Below are 12894 nucleotides of genomic sequence, written 5' to 3'. Positions count from 1 at the left end.
CAGCTCCGTCAGACGAACCCGCTGAGGAGGCCGCTGTAGAAGAGGAGGCCGCGGACACAGAGGCAGCTCCAGAAGAAGAAGTAGCGGAGGAGCTAACAGCACCAGGTAAAGAGGAGGGGTTTAAGTAAACAGTGAGGTGGAACACTGAGCTTATTCTGCCAGAAAGTGAACAAGCGTCTATCCCAAACTCCCAAGCTTCGATATCTAAAAATACAGGACCAGGGGAATGTTGACATTCAAACAAATCCATTTCCATCACTAACTCAGCCAGCTTCCAGTCCTGCCTGACGCAACAATGCATAACGCCACTTTATCAGCCGGTCATAACTCAGCACTGATAACTGAACCATCAGGCCAGATTACAGTTGTTAAAAGTACACATTTTATTGTGTTCTAGTGGGCCAATAACATTATTCTTGAGATATTAGTAAGTGCTCTATCACTCAACATGGTGTCTGCACAGCTGCACTGTTTGACACAGTTATTCATGGTTTCAAATGTTTTGTTTGTTTTGTGCCACAGAGACAGAAGAAACAGCACACGAGGTAGAAGAGGCAGCAGAAGAAGGTGGGTACACACACAATCTTGTCCTTGTTGCATTGTAAGGACACCAGACCAGACCATGCATTCTGGGATCCAGCCTTTCTGAAGGTTGTACAGCACTGGGGGGGGGGGGGGAGTCAGGCAGTATCCTGGAGTGGATATAAACAGATGTCACTTCAAATTATAAATCTGACAAAGTGGAGTTCCCTCACCTGTTTAGGACACCGTCTGTTTTTTCTGTCCTGCTACGTGAGGTTATATCATCATTACAATATTTTCACTTCTGCATGTGTGTTTCTCTTTGCTGCAGCAGAGTTTGTCGAGTCAGAGGAAGAGATTCAGGACGAGCCCACAGGTAAACACCGTTTTCACCATAGGAATGGCTTGCCCAGTACACGACCTCACTGTAGAATACTACACCGGCCAGCGATGAGCTAACAGTCCTTTTCGTTAGCAATGAATCTGCTGATTTTTCTATTCTCAATCTCAAGCCTCCGAATGCCTCGTTTCGCTCGACCAACGGTCAGTTGACAAAGTGATAACACAGAAAAACAGCATTGCGAGGAGCCGAAACGAGGAAATGTTCGGCACTTTTGCTTGAAAAATGACTGGCGACTGTTAGATTATCGAAATAGTCCGCGATGAATCTTCTGTGGATCAACTTAATCAATTAATCAACTTCAACGTCTGAGCTCTAGTTAGCTTGTTTTCACACGTAAAAGGCCGGAGTCCACGCTCGTGTCAAGGTTGCATGTGAATTTGTATTCGTGTCGCGGGCTCTGTTCCCACTCTTATCCTGGCTATCTTTTTAGAGATAGAGACTTATGAAACATTATGTAACACGAAGGTCTTGGCATGCGGCCCGAACAGCTGTCTGCTGTCAACATGCCACTGATAACGAGCTGCACTTTGGCTGCTCTTACGGAAACGACATTATCTGCTCTTTTTGTCACTGTAAAGCCTCAGCTAGGACGTCAGTCTTTTTATCCCCCCCCCCTCGTTCCCAGAGAGAGTGGTTTGTTTGTTGTTGTTTTTTTGTTGTTTTTTAAGTGTGACGACTGCATTAAGGGACGCCCTGAATACTGAACATGGTCCTGTTTGTGGTTCCCGCAGAAACGTAGAGGCCAAGCTCGGTCATGGAGCAGGGACCCGCTGACGTCGCGTCGGCGCCGCCTGAGCGCGCTCGGACCGACGATGCACCTCTCCAACCCCCCAGAGGATCGATCGAGTCATCATGACAACACTCGCCTCTCTCCGCATCTGCCCCCCCCTACCCCCACCCCACCCCCGTCTGTTTTTACACCTTCCTTTTGGTATAAATGTGTGAGATAATGGATGAACTGTCTACTAATATGGTACTCGTTTTTCCTTTTGAGTCTTTGCTCGCCATTCTTTTTGTTCTTTTAAGTAGAGCACCCATTTTCTTTTTTTTTTTTTTGGTCAGGGTGGGTTTGTTCTGCATGACCGTGGCCAGACCGGCTCGGGCCAGTCCACCAGAGTCCTGTATCTGCCAGAGCTGTAAACATTAAACCGGTCTGGAGCTTTTATTGTGAAGTCCCCCGGTGACGTCGTTTAGGCTTCCTGGAGCTAAATTCTGTAAACTGAGGCCCAAGTTCTCAGCTCTGGTCACAAGTGTTGTAGATTCTATGCAAGGCCGTCACCCGCCCTTCCTCACCCCTTCCTCACCCTTCCTCACCCCTCCTCACCCAGCCAGTTTATTTACCACTCAGTGTGTGAGCGTCGACTCCAGGATGAGCCATATGCTAGCATGTGAATTCAGAGGAAAAAGCTTGTGTGTGTGTGTGTATGTGTGTGTGTGTGTGTGCGTGTGCGGATGTATTCCTTATGTACCCCCATGATGTTCTCGTGTGTGTGTGTGTGTGTGTGTGTGTGTGTGTGTGTGGACAGATCTCTTTCTGCTAATTAATCCTGACATCGTTTGAGACTGTGTTCAACTTTATTTTTTTCTTCTCGTTTTGTTTTCGAACTACCTTTGACCTCCTGTGTGTTTGTGTTCCGTAGACTCCTAGCTGTTTTTTCTTCTTCTTCTTCTTCTTCTTCTTCCTGTTTTCAGATACGATTACCGAGAACATCTAACTAGACTATCAACCACCTTCTTTAGCTGAAGTCGTACCTTCTTTTTTTTTAAACTTCAGCTCTTCAAGTTTAAACTGTGATGTAAACTAGGACACCGTGGACGGCGCAAAGCTGTCGCACTGTGGTGTAAAGATTATTTCGTTTTTTCCTTTTCTCAAACACACCAGCTATACATGGGATCCAGCCCTGGCAGGATAGTCGCACTGAAGCATTTTAACCCCGTGTGATCCAGACACCCCCCCCCCCCACTTTATTGAAACGGTCGCTTCAGTGTCAAACGTCTGTCTTCAGCCATAACTTAGCTGACTGACGCCAGTGAAATGAACCAAGATCTTTTGTGTGTGCGTTTTAGTATTATTAATTTTTTTTTTTTTTATCATCAGTGGCTGAAACTTCACTGCCTCATTCTCTCTGCTGAAAAACTTTATAGTTAGTTGTGTGTTTATTTACTTAAAGGGAAACTTGGTGACCTGTTTCTTTAGCCACTGTTCCCCCCCTTTTGTTTTTTCTTTCTTTGTGACATCAGGGTGTGTTTTTTTTTTTTTTTGTTTTTGTTTTTGTTTTTTTTAAGTCACTGATCCACACTAGCAGAACAAAACATCATCTTCCATCGCCGAACTAAAATGGCTGAATTAAGAAAGCCAAAAGAGATGGGCTCGGTATCTTATTTTGAAGGTGATGGCCAGAGCTGCAGGTGTTGTTGCGGTGCAGCACTGTGGGATGACACGTTTGTAGTGATGCTGACAATAAAGAACACGTAGATCTGATGTCGTAGGATTAATCCCAACGCAACACGCCTGTTACAGTAGAGGAGAAAGTAAAAATTGTATCATTTTGGTGTCTGTTGTCCTCCATACTGTAACTACCTGATTTTTTTTTTTTTAGGGATGCAACACATTCCAGTGCAGTAGTCCTTTTTTTTAGGATGTCTTGTCTTTTTTTTTCTTTTTTTTTTCCCTGTTAACACTAGCTGTTCTTTTCTACTTCCTAACACTTTGTAAGTCGATGTGAACTGTAAAACCTTTCTAACATTGAAGATTACAATCTTTACCAAGAGAGAGAGTTTCTAGATTTTTAAAAAGGAACATTTTTAAAAAGGACTTGGAGAAATAATAATAATAAAAACAAAAAAAAAAAATTCTAATTTTCTGAAAAATGCTTTAAAAGCTTTTTACAAAGCCATAAGCTGTTTGTGACAGGCAGGTTTAAGGGGCTGTGCCGCTTCAGGACAGACTTCATTCTCTTTTTAAGAATACGAAAAAAGAAGAGCAATAAAATTTCAAAACTGCAGAGCGACCCGGTGAAACATTTTTATTTTATTTTTTATTTTTTCATTGCTAATCTTTGATCAGAAGTCGTGTGCATGCTGGAAAGGGTTGCGATGACATGGACAGCGCCGCTTCCAGACAGAGGAGGGAGGTGGCAGTTGTTGCCTCACAGCGTGTACGACAGCTGTGCAGGAGACAGAGCTGCTCATCTCTCTCTGCGGAAATCTAAAATACTGTCCTGTACTGACGACGGTGACTAAATTATTGTGAAATAGTGATGACGACGATGGAGATTTGAAGTGTCAGTTTTCTGTAAATGATCTGTTGCTGCAATAAAAGGTTTGGGACAACACAGCAGCAGACTCCAGTCTTTTCTTTTTTGTTTGTTTTTTTATCAATACACATGTTTAATGTCTGCCAAATCCTTGGGAAACGGTATTACCGACGTTTCATCTGAACTGTCTCGACTTCTCTCTGTGATTTGCTTTTGGTGAGTATGTTAGATGAACTGACTGTTTTGGGGCCACAAACGCTTTCATTTAAGTGAAATCGCGCGAGATGTTTAGAGGAGGAAATGTCATGTCATTAAATCAGTAATTTAATCTTTAACCAGGCGTTGCGTTTTGTAAAATGACCACATGTTTCATGTAAAATCTTCATTTGAGAAGTGACTAGTAACTTTTAGCTGTCAAATTCATGTGGTTTCCCTCTGAACTGTAGCGGAGCAGAAGTATGTAGTAGTCAGTAGTCAAAGACAAGTATCCCAAATTTGTACTTTTGCACAGTACTTGAGTAAAATGTATTTAGTTGCTTTCCACCGCTTAATAGAGGCTGTGTGAAGGCAGCACGATCCGATGCCCTGCCGTACCGAATTTGGCCACAAGGTGTCACCATGTGTCTTACTGAATGAGGAGCTCTGAGGTCTCTTATCAAGGAGGCAAAGTGGCACTTCATGCACAGGAATCCATCAGTTTATTCTTTATTTAATTACTAAACAATACATTATTTGCAGTAGTAACCTACGGGCCTTTTACACAGCAGACATTTTGGCATGACATGGCAGGGAAAGCACAGGTGTAATTGATAACATTAGAAATGGCTGTGTTCCATTTAGCTGAGCTAGTTTCAGGGTCCTGTTTTTTGTTTTTGTTTGTTTTTTGCGCATGCTGGCTTTGCTTACTGGGGCACTTCATGGAACTGAGCCATCGTTGGCAAAAATTAGTTTCACCTTTTCCTGCTTTTGACAAGTCAAAGTGTCAGGAAGCTGTGAAAAAGGCCCGTTGAGGTGGTAACCAAGAAGCAGAAGAGGAGACGATGCTGCTGTTGGGAGCCTTCACCTCAGCTCTGCAGCTCAAGGTAAAACCAACAGGGGGGGGGGCTGTTAATCAACGATGAACCCAAGAAAAGAGGTAGACTCGCTGACTCTGCGCTGCTTACAACCTGTAACGTTAGCTTTGGTGTGTTTGGCTTCACTGGCTAGCTTACCGCTAACCGTCGCACTGAATCCCGAAGAATCCAGAGATTGCAGTGCTTCTTTCAGGTGGGCCTCGTCACTGTCATTGGTGATCGGGCCCACCACAGTCTGGTCGGGATTTCCAAGGTGTGTGACCTTGGAAATGTAAAGGGGGACTGATCTAAATAATCTGCAAAACATGTGAATGTTTGAGTTTATGCTAGAGCTAGTAAGAGATCATCGTTCAGTGTAGACCTCATGTACTTCTTTTACCTCTCGTTGTGTAGCTATTGCCCTGCGATTGACTCTTGCGGGTTGTACCCCGCCTCTCGCAAAGAATAAGTGGTTACAGTAATCGGATGGGTGGATGCGTTTTGCGACTGAAGCCAAGACTCGACAACAAACCCAGCAGTGTGACGAAAACCTTCCCATCATCCCACCAGCTCTCTCCACGCCGGAGATAAGTTGTACCCCTGTGTTTTAGTTCTGCCGCTGCTTCTCGACAGCATCCAATTTCACCAACAGCGGGGAGGGTGCCATTCAGGTGCCAACGCAGTGAGGAAAGCCTTTTATTTACATGAACATGTCCACACAGGAGAGAAACCCTACAGCTGTGACCACTGCGGGGGGAGACCTTCAGGAAACACAGCCACGCTGCCGCTACACTGTCATCAGTGTCGACAGTTTAAGGGACCATTCGCCCAGATCATAGTGTTTACAACATCTCCTGCTGCTAATGGCGCAACGTGTGTGTGCGATCGGTGTCCTTATCCCCTGACTCTGCAGTTTAGTGTCCCTCAGCTGTTTGTTTCGGTTCCACAGCTTTACTGTTTAGGCTCACTCTCGCCACCTCTTTTTCGTGTCATGTTCACAAGCAGGCATCTGTCTTCAGTTGGAAAAAAGAAAAAGGTGGACAGAGACGTGGCTGCAAATGGACGCTAATGTTGCGTCCAAACCATCGTTTGCTAACATGCTCACCATTACAATTGCCGCTTGTTGCACTGCCCCCAAGTGGCCCAAAAAAAAAAATCTATCTACTATATTCTATAATCTATTTAAGGTAAACAAGTACTAGTTTGTCACAGGGGCAAATGCCCCCCCCCCACCATAGAGAGTATGTGCACGCCACTGTCAGACAGAATCCTCTGCAGCCGGCTGTCAGGACTGTACACCGGTTGGCTGCTCGGCTGGATCACACATTTCACTTCCATTTTGTGTGCGCGCGCTTCAGTGTGCCGAACTCGTACTAAGCCCTCCCGCATAGTTGCCATGGTGAATTTCTGACCAGCCAATCAAAGCCCCGTCTGCACAACACAACGTACACAAAGCAACATGTAGCACATGCTATATAAAGACACGCGCCACATAAACACACGGATGCTGCATTTCGGCTCAGATATGTGTAATAACGCACATCTCGGACCTCCCTCCCTCCCTCCTCTTTGCCCACCCCCCCCAGTCTGGTTTGGTCTCTCTGCTCTCCTTCGTGTTATTGCCATGGAAACTCAACTGGGGTTGCAGTAGCAATGAGGGGAATAGGTAGAGAACTGAGGGGTGAATGAGCAAGGGGGGGAAGCTGGGGTGAAGAGAGATAGTAAGAATATTCTACAAGGGACATACCATCTTTTTATTTTAAATCAACCAACCGGTGAATCACCATTACCACGACCCCCCCCACACACACTCTATCCCTCCCTCGCAGTCTCTGTCTTTTCCTTGAGCGTCTGTGATTCAGGTCATCAGTTATGTGACTTTCTCGCTGATCACAAGTGTTTTTGTGCTTCACCCTCCCTCCGTAAAACCCCCCGACGTCGTTGCACTGCTTCCAGCCACAAGCGAAGGTAAATATGAGTTTGGCCTCGGTAAACACCCCCGTGTTTCTCCCTCCCTCTAGCGATCCAGATTTAAATGACCTTTTTAGAATATTATAACTAGGCCCTATCACTGTCACTCAACATGCTAATAATAGTGAACGCTCCTATTCAGCTTCCTTCCCTCTCCTCCTCCTCCTCCTCCTCCTCCTCCTCCTCCTCTGTGAGAGCCTTGCTTGATTTTCTGACTTTAAAAAACTCTAAAATCCTGCCTACATCCCTTTTAGCTACCTAGTAAACGCGACTGCAGCTTCCATGGCGTGTGCGGAATGGATACTGCTGATTGGTTAGGGAAAAAACAAAACACCCCCGAGGAAAATTGCTGTTCCTTTTTTTTTTTTTGGAAGGAAAATCGGACCATTCAAAACGAGTCCTCGTTGTGTACAGTTGATACTTCGTCATGATTGACGGCTGTGATTGACTGTGGTGTGCTCGCGATGGGGGTGGGCGGGGCGGGGCGGGGCGGGGCGTACGGGCGGGACATCGATCTCCAGCCTAAGATGGCTTCTTTTGTGCAGTGGGAGGAAGTGGAGAGGCGTCGGCCATCTTTGTATATAGGACATACAGTTGGTAATCCAGCCCCAACACATCCATCCAGGTGTGCAGAATGACAGAGGCAGAAAGGGTGGTGCAAAGGGTACAAACTGAGGCAGACAGGTTTGATATCAAACGTTTTATTTTGTTACAGAGACACCACTGGAAAACAGAAACTTTAGGATGTCTTGTCACTGTTGTACATGTTCACAGAGTCCGTTCAAATGCAACAGTTCAGTCTATTAGTCACACCGTTCACTCGTCCACGCTGCCGTTAGCCCTCAACATAGACCTGCTAGCCCAAATATGATGGCACAATAATCCTAGTCCCGATGCAAGTCAACACTCCAGAACCTTTTTTTTTTTCTCTGTGGAGAAGGGGGGGGTGGTGGTGAGGGGGGGGGGGGGGGGGGGGCTGTAGGTTCATGTGAAGCGTGGAGTGTTACAGTCACAGGATGTATGACACAACTTGATGGTAGCTATCTTTACACGTACACACTATTTGGATACAGACACGGCATCCCAGCTGAGTGCAAGCTTTGACAGTAATCTGCACGGTAATTAGCATTAGCTAGCTAACATGTAAAAACAACACAAAAATTGAGATGGACAAAACTATCTGTAGCCATTTTTTCCCCCTGCTAGCTGGCTAGCTAGCCAGCTAGCTTACATACACCACCTAGCTAGCTCAATGCTCACTGTGAAGCCAAATCACTGGTTTTGGCGGCAAATGGTGCCACCGTGAAAGTTTCTCAGGCTTGGTCAAAGAGGATGTGGTGTATGTAAGCCAGCCAACAATGCAGTACTGTACAATGGAATAAGATACACAGAATAGCGTGAGCAGTGTACACGTAAACATAGCCACGGAGCGTGACTACACAGATGCTGAATTCTATTAATACTCGCTGGATATAAGTTATGACACAGTTTCTGTCTCCATCAGATTACATTTCCTCTCCTGCTTTTTGCTCTCAACTTTTGGATTTCTGATGTTTTCCTTTATTCCTCATTTACCAGTCATGCTGATAGCTGCGGGGAACACCAGCATTCACAAAACACGTGGTTACCGTTGACTCCCACTGATTTATGGGTCTTGCAGCAAGCAAAGCAGTCAAAGTTTCCTACAGCTATCGGCATACATACATACATCAGGTGCATAACCAAGGTCCCAAACGAAAACCTCCACACTTATAAATATAACTTCTCGGGACTAACGTAGACAGTTGGCGTTCAGGATTAACAGGTGTGCATTTATACAAAAAGATATATATTTTTTAATGAAATCCCGGATTATGAAACAAAGTGGAAAATCACACCTAAACTGGAGCTCCAAGGTACTTGCATGACAGCAGCTTTTTTTTTTTTTTATAACCACTTTCAATCAAATTGTTAGTAAGTCTTGTACAGTACCAAACAGACGCGAGGCCTGGGGTCAATCCACTGAAACCTAGAAATGGAGTTTAAAATGTAACTACAGTGACGTTTCTGCCACGAGACAGTCTTCTAGCCAACTTAGCAGTGCATAAGAATCAGTGGGCTATAGACTGAACACTGGTGTCTGTTCAGGTTGTGGATGGATGGGCTAGGGAGGTGGATCGGCTCCAGGCCTGCCTGAAAATGTCTTTTAGTCTATGCTAAACATTAGCATTTTCCACCGAGCTAACAACCCAAACCATCAGTCTGGGTTCACACACAGGATATACTGATGAGTATAAAGATACAAATGTCTATTTACAGCAATAGAAACAGCAAACCGTTACTGTTGTCGATCATTATAAACAGCTAGTAGCTCATGTCAACTGATTATAAATCTGTTAGAAAAAAATCCCCAAAACAACAACAAACCTAAACGTACACCAAGAATCCAATACGTTTTTACAGATTCACTTCTGTTCATGTTGGATCCTGGACTTCCACAACGTAATATATAATAGCATTGTCTTTCAGGACAGTCCACCGTCTTGATCGTATTAAAGAAATGGTGCAACATTGGGGAAAATATGCTAATCTACCTTCTTTCCAATAGAACTGTTTGAGCATGTAAACTACAAATTGTCTTTTTTTTTTTTTACATTTCTCTTTGTGTACGGAGATAGGTCGTCCGCTTTAGAGGTGTTGGTCGGTGTATTTTTGAACTCGAGACCAAACCAGGCTAGCTGTTATCCTCTCCTTCCAGACTTTATGCTAAGCTAGGCTAACCACGAGCTGACTCCAATTCTGTGCGTAGATATCAATCTCTTCATATTGCTCCTGGACTGAAAGCAAATAATGTCTAGTTCCCCAAATGTTGAATTATTCCATACAACTATTTTTGAAAAAAAAATTTAATTACATAAATCTTATTTCAAGATCGAGCGAGCGATCAGTCTGCTCGCAGCCGTCACCGGACTAGTCCTCTGTCTGATGAAAACAGCCAACCTGCTTTCTGTTGTATCAGTGGGTTGCAGGTGCATGTGAAAACCCACAGCAATGCTGATCTGACCTGTCTGCTGTGAGGCAACAGCGGTGAGTCACAGAAAACTATAGAAAATGAACTGAATTCCAGCAGCTGGTTTCCTGACTGACTCGCAGTAGAAATGCAAAGTGCTCAGAATCCTCGAACAACAGCTGCAGAACACTCCGGACTTCCAACGTCACTGTTCGTATAAGAGTCCCTTCTCGACTGGCTGTGGGACTAACTGTGAGGATGCAGATCATGCACTCACATGAGTGCCGATGGTTGCCATGGAAATTAGCAACACGCTTGACAAGCAAATATAAAAAGTTCTCTCTCACTTACGCAAAAATATCTATATATTCATCATATCAATAGAGATTCAATGAAAGGAAAAGACAAAACAAAACAATGATTATTAGAAATATTATAATAATTATTAAGTAGTTATCTGTGGATCACATTCAGTCTATCTGATACATCTTTTTATAACAAACTTTCACCAGCTGGTTAAATGTATGAAATGTGTCGTAACCAGGAGGCCATTAATTGTGTAACAATAGGTAGTATGAAGGCTAGCTACGTGGCTGCTAGCATAACGAACCACATCAACCCAGGTACCCTTTGTATGCAAGTAAGCTAATGAACTGCATTTTAACCACCAGTGCCAACAACAGCTAGTTCAAACCCATTTGAATATGCATATAATATATAAGTTAATTGAGTCGTACCATAGGCTAAATTGAAATGTTATCATTAAGGCTGCGAACAAGTTTTGCTCGAGTATTCCAGGTTTTACAAGCCGGAGTCAATAATACAGCTAGCTAACGAGCGACGTGAGAGGGGCGTCATTTGAATTTCGTAGAATATTTACCTCTGCAAAAGCAAATCATACAATGCGACTAGAATGACTTGCAAATTAAAACATCCCCGTTACCATACAGTCAAAAGCCGCAGTCGCGGGACGGTGCAGAAAGAGTGGTTTCCTGTGGCTAAATCAGGCAGCTTTTGAGCCCTACTTTTGTGGCAGTGATGATCGGGCACAATGACATTCTCACGGTGAAACGCTAATTGCTGGGCTCACCGTGGCATCGCGCGCAATTCCAAACCATTGGTGTCCGCAAATGGCACACATTCCTCTTTCATGTGAGTTGAGCTTTCCATTATCTTCATCCGAAACACACCTGTTAGCAAAACCGTGACTTTTTCTTTTTAAATTCACCAATGCAGAAGCTTCTTTAAGTGCTAAAAAATAGGAATCATATATTTAGAATACTTTAGTTTAAAGACATCGTAACACAAGCTATGAACATAAACATGCTGTGAGGTTTCTCCGCCAATACTTGTGACTGTTGATTGTACGCCTTTCTTAATAAGCGTTCGGGTTGTAAATCCAAAGGTCTCCTTGCAAACACACAAATCCGAAATCCATTTCTCATTGTCACCAATATCATTACAATGTTCCCATCAAATGTATCTTTTCCATTAAAACACACGGCCTTGGTTACTCTCGCTAAAAGCACATAAAACTATACTCAAACTAAAGATAGATATTCACTTTAAAATATTTGTATTCATATTTGTACCGAGTGCGGGTAGCTTCTTAACTTAAATTATACACCACTGGCATGCCTTTTACATCAAATTAGATAAAATGTTTAGCCTTTGATTACAAACCACATTCCACGACATCATATCAAAATATACTTCTCTGTCTCCAAGGCTATACGCAGGGATAGCACGTTTATATATGCGATTATTTCTTTTTACAGGGACAGTTTCACTGCATCACAGTATTCTTGTTCAACAGTCTCACTGAAAGTCATGACATGAGAACGCTGGAGACGAACAAAGAGGCCTCGCTCACGGAATGTATGCAAAAATAACGGACTTTCGTGGGAATATCGTAGTATTGTTATATTCATTACATTCCTCCAGATTGTGTTGCAATAGTAACACGACTGTATCCGGCCATTTACATGTGTTTCGTCGCGAGAAAACATTTGCAAATGGCTTAGGCTGGTAAAGCAGCTTTGGTTTAGGGGTAGGTTATCTGTATACAGTCACTATTTTTATGGTTAAATGATGACCAAAAGATTTGCAAAGTGAAGCCAGATTCATGGGGCAAACAGCAAACACACGTCCACCTGTCCATGGCAGTTTATCTATTAACCTTAGCTTCCTCTTCACGCCTGCTGAGGCTACGCTACAACAGAGCGCTGCAGGAATGAGTCCTAAAACCCGGAAAGAAGTTACACCTCCGCTTCCCTCGTCTCGAAGTCAATGGGCTTTTGGTGAAATGCCAGAAATAAGGTCTGTGGTTAACACAAGCGACATAAGATACATCAGTAGATACCCCCCCACTTGTGAATTTTGGATCTTTTACGTGTCTTTTGCTAACAAGCGGCTAAATGAGACCACAGAGGTTGTCGCGGACATTAAACGTCTTCATGCCGAACACGGAAAGTCATCTTATACTCTATATCTATCTGTCTATATATCTATATCTATCTACAGTCTCTTAAAAGTGAAGCTTAGCGGTGGTGACGTTGAAGTAACACGACCGTGTTGTAGTTCCTTTATAGCCTAACGTTAGCTTTTTACTTCTGGCGATTCCATTTCCGCTTCAAAAATCCTAAAAGTGGTGTTCATCAGTGAAGATTATCTCGCTGAGCAAAACCAACTTAACCAATT

At 43.7% G+C, this 12894-nt stretch overlaps 1 long non-coding RNA gene across 1 annotated transcript; it reads left to right on the top strand.

Moving 5' to 3' along the window:
- Positions 1-4: 4 nt before the first annotated feature.
- Positions 5-898, top strand: LOC139296776 (uncharacterized). Its single transcript, XR_011598455.1, has 3 exons — positions 5-105; positions 523-567; positions 854-898. It is a non-coding gene; the product is annotated as an uncharacterized lncRNA (long non-coding RNA).
- Positions 899-12894: the final 11996 nt, after the last annotated feature.

Source organism: Enoplosus armatus, chromosome 14, assembly GCF_043641665.1.
Source record: "Enoplosus armatus isolate fEnoArm2 chromosome 14, fEnoArm2.hap1, whole genome shotgun sequence".
NCBI classification, from domain to species: Eukaryota; Metazoa; Chordata; class Actinopteri; order Centrarchiformes; family Enoplosidae; genus Enoplosus; species Enoplosus armatus.
Note: the sequence above shows the minus strand (reverse complement) of the source record. Positions and strands in the feature narration are given on the sequence as shown.